General features: G+C 41.8%; 1 protein-coding gene across 2 annotated transcripts in view; it reads right to left on the minus strand.

Annotated features, from left to right (window-relative positions):
• mid2 (midline 2) overlaps positions 1-13,226 on the minus strand; it is a 132,831-nt gene that overhangs the window by 80,235 nt on the left and 39,370 nt on the right. Inside the window, exon 3 of one of the 2 annotated variants that reach the window (XM_036548676.1) lies at positions 11,451-11,511. The exons of the other annotated variant lie outside the window; for it this stretch is intronic. The gene's annotated coding sequence lies outside the window, so the exon portion shown is untranslated. The remainder of the gene's footprint in view (positions 1-11,450; positions 11,512-13,226) is intronic. 2 annotated transcript variants of the gene reach the window in all.

Raw genomic sequence — 13,226 nt, forward strand, 5'->3', positions numbered from 1 at the left:
AAGCAGCTGTGTGCAAAGACTACTGTCTATGAGACTGCGGCAAAGAACCTGGCTGTTTGGGACAATCTGCCAGAGGGGAAAGTGAACAAGGAAGAATGCAGTGCTTATCTGGTCCATATTGATTAATCACCTTTGTTTAGGCCTTGAAAAGATAATTGAGTGTGCCCTGGGGGTAAAACCAAACAAATAGTCAGATAATCAGGTAATCATAGGTATTGACGCCTGCTGTTTGATTTCACTTGACCATTCATTATTTGCTGAGAATATAACCCAGCTTGGAACATTACATTTTCTCCGCAATGCATCCTTTTCTACAGCTGTGTATTTATCACAGCAGTTAAGATTAAGTACTTTGCTCAAGGGCACATCAGCAGTGCTCCCCTCTCAGGAACTGAACCTGCAACCCTCTGGATAAAGAACTCAGCTCAATAACCACGGCAACCCGCTGCCATTCATAATGTGTTGAGACAGGCAATATTGTGAGTGACAGATGATTCACCTGTGTGGCTATTTGAAAAGTCAGCTTTCAGCCTAACTTGAAACAGCCTGTGCGTGCAGCACCCCCCTGACCTGAGGGTGGATGGGAACATGACTGCCCCCGTGTATTACATAAGAGTCATAGATGCAGACATGGAAACCACAGCAAATGCATACTTGATTGATTTAGTTGAAGAGCTAGTGCTTGACAAATGATACACCTTTATTAGTACATTATATCAACTCACTGCTATTGTATCATACTGTACTGTTGAACCTATTTTATGTTATTAAACCTTTTCAAATTGAAACATTCAACATTATTGAATGGAAATGGATCTAAAACTGGCCAAAAAAAAATGTGAACAATGAACGGGACTGGCTTTTAATCCTACAGCACCTTCCCATCAGAATGCAGAGGGGTGTGTCCATGCGATATGAATCAGAATGTGTAAGCATGCTTCAGTCTAATCTGATTACCTTTTCTCTGTCCGGGTCTCGTCTCTCTGATGATTAAGAGATGAGACATAAACAGCAGCCGGACGAGGTCACGGTTACACAGAAGTCAGCCCTGCTCAGTTATGCATCATCTGTCTGTGGACAGGAGTGAGCCTAGTTTGAGCTGACAAGATCGCATCAATCTTTAAATTCACTTGTGAGATCCCTCTGGCCCACAATTTTGGCATCTGAAACTTGAGCCAGTGGGGGTCATTCCTCCCTTTGGGCAAATTAGATAGCTAATGTCTCACTTGGTGATAGGGACACTGTGCTATAGGAGGTGCCACCTTTCCTTTGAGAATTTAAACTTAATTAAACGTCATTAACAACCTCACAGTATTTACCACAAATAGTAGGGGATTCTCTTGTACAATGCCCATGTAATAACTCCCTGTTTTCAGTGGTTAAACAAATTCTTGCCTCTCTACCTCAGCTGACATGAGACTGTTCTGTTACAAAATGGTCTGTTAAACCCTGGTCTGTGCTACACATTAGTAATGAGAAGTCACCACCTTTATCGTTAAGTGCTTTGTAAAGCTTCAAAGGGATGAAAGGCAGGGCATAAGTGCAATTCCTTCATTCACTAAGTCATTCATAGGCATTTGACCAAATGAACTTTTTGACTGCACCTGATACTCACTGTCAGTGGTTCACCAGTTACATTACTGCCTTTTGTTTCCAAATGAAACTCCAAGGCACTGTTTAAATGGGCAGATTCAATATTGGATTACATAATCATATAATCCACTTGAACACTTCTTCATGAAATATTAAACTGGGAGAGAGGATATGGCATGTTGAGTTTCTGCTTAAAGATACAATAACGGTGTAATTGAAGGTTGAGTTAAGACAGTTAACCCCATTTTGATTTTGTATGATCCATTTCACAAATGAAGGGACACCTTTGAATTCTGATATGACGTTTAATCCCTTGAAAATATGAAGTGATCAGGTGGTCACTGAGACCGGAATCAGTTATCACCGGGCTGAGTTTTTTGCGGTTCAAATATCACATGAAAATTTACTAGATTTAGAGCTTTTTTAGGTCCATCACCCGTAGGTGGACAGGAGTGACCGGATGTAAATCGATCCGTCCATCCATCCGTGAACAACACAAATGAAACTAATCTAGACAAAATTTGGCAAAAGTCAAACTAGCTTTGAGAGAATGAAAATTTTCAGGTTGCTGTGACAACTATTTAGGGAAGTAGAGGTACCCTGTCTACTGAGTGCCACTTCCTTTGGCCCTGACTGGAGCGGCCAATGCACGTTACACTGTTAATTGTGAAGTCACACAAAACACATTCTTTTTTTGCTAAGTATTTGAGTCCAATGCCTGTTTGCAGACAAAGCCTTTTTCAGTACTTCCTATCACACATGAACGATAAATGAACAACAAATAGAATTTGCAAGGAGATTGGATCCGTAATCCAGGTTTGTAATTAAAGTAAAACATAGAAATTGACATTTTCCACTGTTCATATTTGACTAAACAATTACCCAGCTATTTTGCTCTACACCCTGTGTAGGGAATAGCTCAATAGATTTGCTCTTTCACATTCACAAAATATGAACTATAGGGGGGAAAGAACCTTTTTGTTTTAATATGGTGCACAAAACAAGCTTCATTTGTGGCATACAATGGCTGCGATTATTGTAGTGCATGTCCACACCAGAATTTCATAATTCAAGGGATTTAGGTGTGGGTTGGTCAGCAGTAACTGTTGGATTTTTGCCCTAGAAAGGCAGACATTACCATGTGAGGCAACATCAATTTAACACAACTGGATAATGCTGTAGCAGCTACAGTGGAATGCATACTTTAAAAAAAACATCTGTCAGTGTGGAGTTCTGTCAGAGAGCACAGCACATGACTGCCATATGCAAAGTATATGCTGCAGCAGTTCCTCAGCTCAAGTATGAATAAAACACTCCACTTGCTTGTTTATTAATGCTTTAAGGAGCTGTAAACAAGCAAAGGCCATTAGTTTCTGCACAGCTCTCTAGGAGACACTATAGACGGCATTCAGCAGACTAAGAATAGAGGCTCAGCAGGATACGAAGTGGGCGTACTGACCTTTTTTATGGACACCAACATAAAGCATTACCAGAAACCTGAAATCCCTTTTACCAACAGCCATAAGAAGGCATAAAAAAGACAAAACAAAATTGACTTTGCGCAGTATTCATTAGCACAGAGCAGGGGAACGGAATAAAGGCTAATCTTAAATCTTCATGTGCACTACGGGCTGGTATAGGATGTCCTCATACATGGCCCATGAAGAGAGGGAGGCACTTTTGATTCATATCACAGGACCTCCTTTCTCCTCTCCCGAGCCTGCTGTAATTACAGCACACAGCAAATTCTAGGTCACTCCAGTCACCCATTCACCTACCACATACCCAAGGGGAACATTTCAAGTCAAGCAGGCACACATTACAACTGGCTTTTTTTATTTCTGCAATGATGTAATGATGGGTCATATAAGAATGCCTATTATAGTTCAGATCAGAGAAAAACAGAAACACAAAACAAATTCTTTCCATGATTGCAAAGGGTGGAGATCAGTAACTTCAGCAAAGTTGTGCTGGACAGAAAGTGAAAGAAGACACCAGAGACATCACAAATTAGTTCAATGTTTCTTGGAGATATGCAAAAAGAGAAATCACCAAAATATCTCAGAGACTGAAAGGCTGATCCACACTGAAAAGTTCTCTGCCCTGTTTAATGATTGGGCATGCCTAACAAGATCCCAGTGGAGCAGGCTCATGGCACCACTGCCAGAGGGCTGTAGGTTCTGTTCACAGCCAAGTTATACTAAGATTTGTCTTTTGGTTTTATACTTAGCATTAAGTGTGTAATTCAAGGTAATGAGCATGTGACAGACTGGACAGTCAAAATCTGACCCTATCCTGAGCCATTTAGTTTAAGATATAGCCGGACACTCCTACTTCAATATTCTATCCAAACCTTTAGCTATTACGTTCAATCAAGGGACCTCTACTATTGATGGGATAATAAAGCCTTTGTGATCTAACACAATGGGCAGAGCAACTATAGGCTGTCAAACACTGTTTGGTGGAACCAATCAACAGACTTTTGTCTCAAATGCCTCCTCTGTGAAAAATACCTCCATGATTTTCAGGCTTCCACACATTTCTACCACACAGACATTTATAAGCATTTATGCCAGCTGATGTAGACTTTTAGGGTTTGTTATGTTATCACAAAGTTGTAACATGACCATGACATGTTAAATCAGAACATCAAGATAATGTCATTTATGATATGGTGGCTGATGTAGAACACCATGTGACAGTCAGTTTCAGTTGTTGTCAGAATGTTAATCTATTGGTTTTATTTAAGTGTTTTATTTATTCATATATATATATATATGTATATATATATGAATAAATAAAACCTAACTCAACTTAACACAGCTTTGCTTTGCAACTGCTGTCAGTGAGCCATTAGACATCCAGTAGTGTCTTTCTGAAAGGAGTACTTGGAGGACAGCCACTGAAAGCAGAAGGCACATATGTCTATGGTAAAATTACACCCTAATTTACACTCAACCCTTTTGGTTTTTCAGCATCTCCTCTTGGTTTCTGGAACACCTTATTATATGTCCCATCAAGCTGTCATCAGTTACTAATACGACTAGTTCCAACAGCCTCTGCTTTTTCACACTTCCTGTGTGAACGCCACTGTCATGTACATTTACATTTACATTTATTCATTTAGCAGACGCTTTTATCCAAAGCGACTTACATAGGTTACAGCTCTGTACAATGTTATCCATTTATACAGCTGGATATATTTACTGAGGCAATCATGGGTTAAGTACCTTGCCCAAGGGTACAGCAGCAGTGTCCCAGCGGGGATCGAACCTGCAACCTTTCAGTTACGAGTCCTGCTCCTTAACCACTATGCCACACTGCCGCCGTCATGTCTGTTCACTACTCAGTATATTCCCTTAAACATATAAAAGCATGAAAAAATTATGCTAAAGAAAATAGAAGGAAAAAAAATATGAACTGACTCAAGGCTTGCATTTGACCGATTCAAGAAACAAAAATGCAATTATTAAAACCTTTACACAAGATGAGGTGGCTCTACGAATTGCTCCCCCCTAAATGTCAATCCTGTCACTCAACTGCGTGCAGCTGGCCTGTGATGAACCGGGCCTGTGTACCGAGCTCCAGCTGCTGCGTGATGAAAAACTGATGCCGTCCACCGACAAACTGCTGGGAGCCGAGAGAAATGCAGAATGCTCTCTGAAGATCACGGGCAGGAAGAAAACAAGCCTCCCTGCAGACCGATTGATTTTTCGGAGCTTTCAGGACTCGGCAGTTCCAACAGGCTGACTGAAACGACTATGAAGAACAACATCTGTAAGGAGTTCATAAAGGCTGATCTGACAGGACAGGGAGAGGGGTCTGCAGCTGTGGGAGACGTGGTTCCCACTAATTACTGCACACAAGTTTTGGATTTCTTTTATAGATTTTTTCAGTGACATGACAGATGTTTCTAATATAAGCCCTAAGCAAATTATTTCCTGCGCTTAACAAATTACGAACAGGGACCACATTTGTAAAGGAAATGTTACTAGAAAACACTTTTTTGACTGTCAACTCAAATTCATTTCAAGGGTAAAAAAAAAATCTGACAAACATGCAATGAATCAGGAGAAGTAATAGTCGCATGTTGCCACAGCATCAAAAAACAAAAATCTTGTGTAGAACATAACCATATTTCATTGTCTGTGCTGTGCAGATACAGAAAGATTAGAGCCAGACATAGAGCAATGATCTGAAGAGAGAGATTAAATTCACATGTTCATAAAAATGGTTGACTCCATTACTAATGGGCTAGAATAAAAGAACCCGTGTCTTTCTGAGAGCTGAATGCTAATAGATGAGGAGATTGGATATCAGGGCAGTGGGACATGGGAAGTGGTGCTGCTCTGCGATGGGGCTGATCCGCAGAAGGATAAAGCTGTATCTGAATCTAATGCAAGCACATAGCTATAGCCTCCGCCACACAGCACAATCACATTGGGAGGGGTGAGGGGCCCTGTAATACGGAAATGCCAAGCTGGCAGAGCAGACAGGCAGAGAAAGATGAGCGCCTGTGAAACAGGGGCCGGAAATTTGAGTCTGCTGGACCAACAAAGCTGCATGCTTTTGAAGAAACTTTAAATCAACAATAGTTTTGGATCTGGTGTAGCGTGACATTGATTAGATCATTCAGCCTGAGGTAGAACACAAACTAAAGGCATCTCCAGAACTGGAATCTAATACATCCCCCCTAACACATCCCCAGAACTAAAATCCTGAATCCCCCTCCCCCTCTGCTATAGAGTTTCACTGTAAGGATTTGTTCATGGGAAGTAATGTTTAGCAATGGCATACAATACGGAATTTATATCTGACTATAAAACAGTGAACAGCTGTCGCTAGAATGACAGTATAGTGTGGAAAGGATCATTAAGGGCAAGAGGAGTCAGACAAGTTTTACAATGGGCGGGGGTGTTGTCCACTGAGATGTCACAAAGAAAAGTAAAGTAAGAAAAGGTTGAATCAAAAACCCTCCTTTTCCACAACGTTAAAATGATTCGTAAGCCTGACAGAATGACATTTAAATGCTGTTAAAGTTCCATCAGATCTGTTTTCATATTTATCTTCAGTGAGTTCAATGTGTGCATTGTATTTTGCTTGGTATGCAGCACTCTTTGCAGCAGGAGCACAATGAGGCCACTTATCTTTGCTTTTGATGTCTAAATCCAATCTCAAATACTGCCTCATCTACACGGGAGAAAAAGCTCTCTTTACACCACTCATAAATTAATAACTGCAACACAGGCAGGGCACTGAAATGAGATCCACTTCAAAGCTTCACTACATATGTGAGATAATTTTCACTTTTGCAGATGCTATAAAATGATTATTAAATGACATTACTTTAAGACACGGGTGCATTTTAGCTGATGACAAAAAGGATTTGATACAACTTAAAAGACCTGACATGTCAAGGTGCACTTGCCAATGGTTGCCTCTGCACCATAAAATCCTCACGAGAAGACACCTGATTCTTTCCTCCTACAATTTAAACTAATACACACAGCCTGCAAACTAAATATACCTGTATACTGATATGTGCACCTATGTGTATACTACCTGTGTGTGTGTGTGTGTGTGTGTATGTTGGGGGGGGGGGGGGATTATGTCTAAACATGTAAAGACAGGAAATATGGATGTGACCAAAGAGGCAGAAGGTGGGTTGGGCAGGGTATTTTGGGCTAGGGGTTTTAACAAAAGGGAACATCTTGCAAAAACATGCTGAGCCATTTTTAGCCATGTGGTCGACAGATGTGTGGGGAGATATGTACAACCCTGTGCATTCTGAGCACATATTTTAAAATGAAATCTTCCATCAGGTGAACAGGCCCAGTGCAGTTTGCCCTTTACTGTGTACACAAGATGTGTACTGAACCCCAGGGATGCGGGTTGTCGGGGAAACCTGAGTGATCTGCTCTGGGTGCCAAGACAGAACCAGTGGGTCATCTTTCACAAAGTTTCCCCACACAAAGCTCTGGGATACAACATGTAAAGTGGCCACTCTCATTTTCAGCTCAGTTACTCAGCTCTGCAATAGCGTGAATTAGGGACAGGAAAACCATGCAGCTGTTGGGTGGTGAGGGCAGGACTGTGGCCAACAGCTTCACTGGGACAGAAACAACTGCTGTTGCTGTTAATGAAGGCATGAGAACTCTTTTTATTCAGATGTGGGGATTTTTTTCCTTCCTATTTCCCTCCAGTCTCCTCCAAGACAAAAAAAAACAACCATCAAACAGTATGAGAAGGATTATACCCCAGGCTGTGCAACCTTTTCCGTACAAGCGAGGCTTTGATCAAATTTAAGATCCACCTCCGCACTTCCTTTTGAAAAGTCTGGGTCATGTTTCTCACCCTTTAAGGGAAAGGGGGTTAGCCCTGAAGTGTACTGTACTTCTGTCTTTGATGAAGTGCTCCTATCCCAGAGCGCTGTGAAGCATAAGTCTTAGCTGGGCTGCACTTGGCTTCCACATGCAGCAAAAGACACTGGTCATTCCCATGTACAGTACAGCATGACTAGAAAGCCACATCTGCAATATGCTTCCTGCCATACTCATTTTCTCTTGGAAAATGAGTATGGCACTTGGAGAGTCAACAACACGCTCTCTGCATGAAATACATGGAGCTGCCCATTGGTCATGTGGTCTCAGCTGCAGTATTCTAAGAAATGCCTGTAAAAGTATATTTGCCTTTCTTCACGGTACTCCTGAAATATTCTGATATTGCCTCTCATGCAATTCTGGCAGGCCAAAATAAAATGCTACTCTGGGGAAAAAAGTAATAGAATGAATAATCATTTCTGATATAGGATATCATTCACATATACATCTATATCTGAAAAATATGAGCTGGAACAGATTTTTCTAAAATGAAATGATAATGTAGAGGCTTGAAAGAGAATGGATTGCCTAGGTTCATATCACACCGAGCAGCTACATTAAAATTATATTGGCAGTAGAGGACACAGAGCCATCCTGGTATGGGGTACTGCAAGATTGTCTTTGAAGCTCTATGATTCAGTCAAACCTGCAGCCAACTGCTGGGAAACTTTCTCAATAAAAACCTTCCCAAATGGATTCAGTGCCATTTCACAAAGTGACAAGATGGCCTTGCACTTTTGAATCCAGGGATCACTTTATTGTGCTAGATTGATCACAGTGTTTTTCGTCCTGTGATGTGAACACCTCACAATTTTATGACCAATCAAATTTCAGATCCATGAAGGAGGGCTGTCAGTGGAACACTGCAGCAATCAGAACTCTGCCCTGAGCGGCGTTACATGAATAATAGATGAACGAGAACCTGGGAGAAAGAGTATTGGTGACAAGCAGTTATCTGGCAGGGCTGTTTTGTATTGCTGAAAAATTTATCATTGTGTACTTTTTTTTGTTTCTTTTTTTTTTTAGTACAGTACCCTTTTCAGCGCTGCCGTAAGGAAGCATGCTCTTTTTCAGGCAATGACAGCTTTAAAAGCTTCTGAAAAAACAGACACTGTCAGAATGCAGGAGCCATTACCCAGACAAACAGCGTACTCCATGTGAGAGTTCACAAACGCTTTTGAGCAAAGGGAGATCGGGTCTGAAGGAAGGTGAAGCCGTGAGTTGGGCTGCCATGACATCATCAGATCGGTCCTGTGGAGAATCCCTAAAGCACTTTTAAATCACATCGTCCAGGCCCCTATAATTTACCGCTGAGAGGGGATCATTAGTTTTTAGATAACAAGCGATGCTTGCTAAGAGGAAAATACCAGAGCAAATACGCTGCTAGTTTATTACGACCTTTCTCGCTGGCAAGCCGCCATTCCATCAGTGCGATGATCCTCCCGAGTTCCCAGCTGCACCCACCCATCATCACCCCAGTCCATGTCAGAGGTCGTGGGGATTCCAAATACAGGATGGGTATACACAGTACGAGTCAATCACAAGCTCCTTCAAATCATATACTCCTTTACTGCTCCTTTACCACCTACAACAATACATACAACAATCTCATCTCATCAGGGATTCTAGAGTGAACTAGATAAAAGTAGTTCACTGGTACAGATACAGGAAATATCATCTGAAATGACAGGATGGCAGTCTTGCTGCATCATTTCTATTATTCCTGTGCAATACAGGCAGATATGGTTAGTTAAAGAAAACAAAACCAGACACACAAAACTCTTTAGGACGGTAATGGCAGCAAACAAAACCCATGTGCTGTCTATTACATTCTTGTTGCATATATGCAGAGGCTATACAGCTATTCTTAATCAGATGGACTCCACTCCCTGCCGCACAAAGTCAACAGGATAACCACATACCAGACTGAAAACATTTGCATACAGCAAAGTGTCTGAAATAGTATGGATGAGGTTCTAGTTAGCCATTGTTATGCTGACAGATAGTACACGATTGGATAGGGTCAATGTCAGGGCTTGTTTGTTTATTAAAAAAGTATGCAGGGGAAATATTATTCCCCCTGGGCAGAAATCCTCTTATAACTCAGCCCTGCCCCTCCGAAATATCTGCCTGAATGGCTGGAATGCCCCTCCGCTGATTTACACTGGAATGTTCCACCAAGACACTGAGCACAGGGGGTCCAGTTCATTACTGTACTCAGCAGGAAATAATGAACTACTGTACTGATAACAATCACCCAAACTCTCCATGGACAACCAGATCGAATCCTTTTCTCTTGGCGGGAAAATGAGAACTTGGGCCAAGTCTGAAACACCTCAAATTGCATGTGAGGAATTTGTAGAATGTATAGTTTCCTGCCGCAGTGAACACCCTCATGACCCGGGTGCAACAGCAAAACGGCAGCTCATGGACATGCAATGCAAGTATGCCCTTGACAGTAAGACCGTGCTCTTCAGGAGATCCTCATTCTTTACAGCAATACTGTAACTAGGAATAGGCCTTCCTTGTCTTTTCGATTGGTTTCTGTTCAGGCAAATCCTACTCTTATTAGGGCCGGTGCCATCTTATTATGTGTCCAAAATCATCTCCTCCTTAGATACAGCAGAGAGGTTCCTTGCACCCGCTCCAATCTCTCTCTCCCATTTGGAGAAATCCATGTCTGCGGATGGAGGGAGCTTCCAGGCATTATCTGAGGCTCAAGGCGGCAGCGCTCCTTCGATTTCTATCTAATGAAATAAACCCTTCGCCGCACACGCTCTCACACGAGCCGGGGCTTTATCTGAGAGGGCGAGACGAGACAAGCCCCAGTTGGAGGGCAAACTAAGTGCTGTTTATCTCCCGCTCCCTGGGAGGGCCCGGTGATGGCAGTGGCAGCCGTGCCACATCGCACATGGTTTTAACCCTCTTACGCACGCGTCGTTTAACACCGCTCAAAATGAATCGGGTCTCTTTGTATTTGAACTCTATTTGAATCAATGACTCAAAGTGGAATTTAGTCTTTACCTTACGTGGTTGACTAAGTTAATTAATCTGCTGGTTTACATTCAAAGTTCAAATCTACTTCTGAGGGAGCAAGGTAAGGAAAAGGCTGACTAAAACATAACAATCTGTAAGGAGAGCCAGAAGAGACTTCATGCACACATAAAACACCAAATATGTTGAAAAGCATCTAAAAGAATTACTGATGGGGAAAAATATACATCAAAAGCTTTGAGGGTCTTCGAACTGAGACTGTATGCAGATGTGGCCACAAATAGACTACAATGCCATGCTTTGAAATCCATATCAGCACAAGGAAGAAAGGGCTAATTGTGATCTAGATCAGGAAGGTTAAATGAGGTCTGTGCTGTCCACAGTTGGCACGACTATGAGACCGAAGCATTTGTGGGCTTCAGTGAACTGCCGGGCAGAAATTGCACTGTGGTTGAAAGGGGCAACTGCTGCCTGAGGACCTACCTGTGAACTCTGACTGCTAGCGGTCAGTGAGGGCGTGGACACACAGCGAAGGGGCTGACAACTGAAAAGGGAGAGAAGACAGAAAGGTCACCATGGAGACATGATATAATGAGGCAAACCCAACAGTACTCAATCAGTGCACTGACACAAATCAGGGAAATCAATACCGCCACACCTGCTGAGGAAGCTCCACTCCTGCTTCTTAGCAGCAAATCCAGACTGAATGCATGATGGCACAGTTTGAGACCAGTACAGATTGACTGCACTGCTGGGTGTCGTGCCACCTAGTCAAAGACCTTCAGACAACAACAGCTGGACCCTCTATCAGATGTCCACAGGGTCTCAGGTCATTTCTTATGCTGAGCCTGAAGTCCAGGGTGCTGTCTAGTGATACGACTCTGTGTGTTATCAGTTAGAGAAAGTGAGGCATACTACTGGATGAATGAGCTTATGAACATGGGGTTGCATGTCCATGGGGTACTTCTCTTGTTTATCTGAGATACTTGACAAATCAATACATTTTCAGTTGAATAAATGAATGACAAGTAAACTATGGAAGCAGCCCAGGAAAAGTATGCCTGTTATGTAAATAAATTATGTTGCGTAATATACTCAGGTCCCACTGTCCCCCCAGAGCAGGACAGACACCTGTGTCATTTAATGTACTCCAGTTATGACCACAGTTTTTCCAGTACTCAGTACAGTATGCAAAGTGATTGAACAGTGCTGGCTGAGTCAACTCTGCACACTGCCCCTACACTTCAACCGGCATATCACAGACACCTGGCGACCACAAACTCTCCATCTCCTCCCACAGCCCAGGTGAAAAGCCAGACTTGTGCATGACACAGGAGAATGAAAATGAAAGGGAAGCTTTCATTATGGTTCACTGTACTCATTATGACTCTACATGAATGAAGACTCTGTAAGAAAACTTATGGCCATATTCAGTCATTTTCAACAGAACTGGACTACACAGCACTACAGGACACAGAATGTCATTGTAATAGGAAAATTTCCCATTAGACATTATACAAAGACAATTAAGCTATACTGACCATCAGTTTTATAACCTACAGAACATCAGTGTTACAGAACAAACAAAACTGATTACACTATATAGGAGGCAGCAATACACTTGAATGATTTTTAGATTATAGCCTGTAATGATTGGTAAATTGAACTCAATATGGTTAACCTGAAATTTAAAGTGAAATTTTAATGATTTTAGCATGCATTTTCTGTAAATTCATCATTTATATGGCACCTCTAAAACAAGCATAGCTACAAATAAACTTTCTACTGCGAACTTTTCATTCACACCAAAACAATGAACAGCATAGTTTTCTGTTAATATTGAAATGTGTATGCAAAACTGAATTGCAGACAAGACGCTCAAATGCTGAGTATTGTCAATGAATATTCATTGTCAAAAGGACTCATTAATTCAAAAGGAATTATTGCATGCTTACTTTCTGTGTGTCAGTCCTGTGCAAAGAAGCCACAAATCTACAAAACGATGTCATTTTATTTCTTATTGTGACTGCCTTCATCCAAAACACTTAGCCTGATGTATCTATTGGGCCAGAATGTGACAGCTTTATGGAGGGCTATGTTACATTACATTACACGAATTTAGGAGACGCTCTTACCCAGAGCGACTTCCAGCAAAATAGAATATAAGTGTATCCATCAAATGTAACGAGCAACAGCGTCAGACCAGGCTAACAACACTCCCAGACCAGTGAGAGCATGTAATGCTGTAAGGTCCTATAG

Source organism: Megalops cyprinoides, chromosome 16 (genome assembly GCF_013368585.1).
Source record: "Megalops cyprinoides isolate fMegCyp1 chromosome 16, fMegCyp1.pri, whole genome shotgun sequence".
Lineage (NCBI taxonomy): Eukaryota > Metazoa > Chordata > Actinopteri > Elopiformes > Megalopidae > Megalops > Megalops cyprinoides.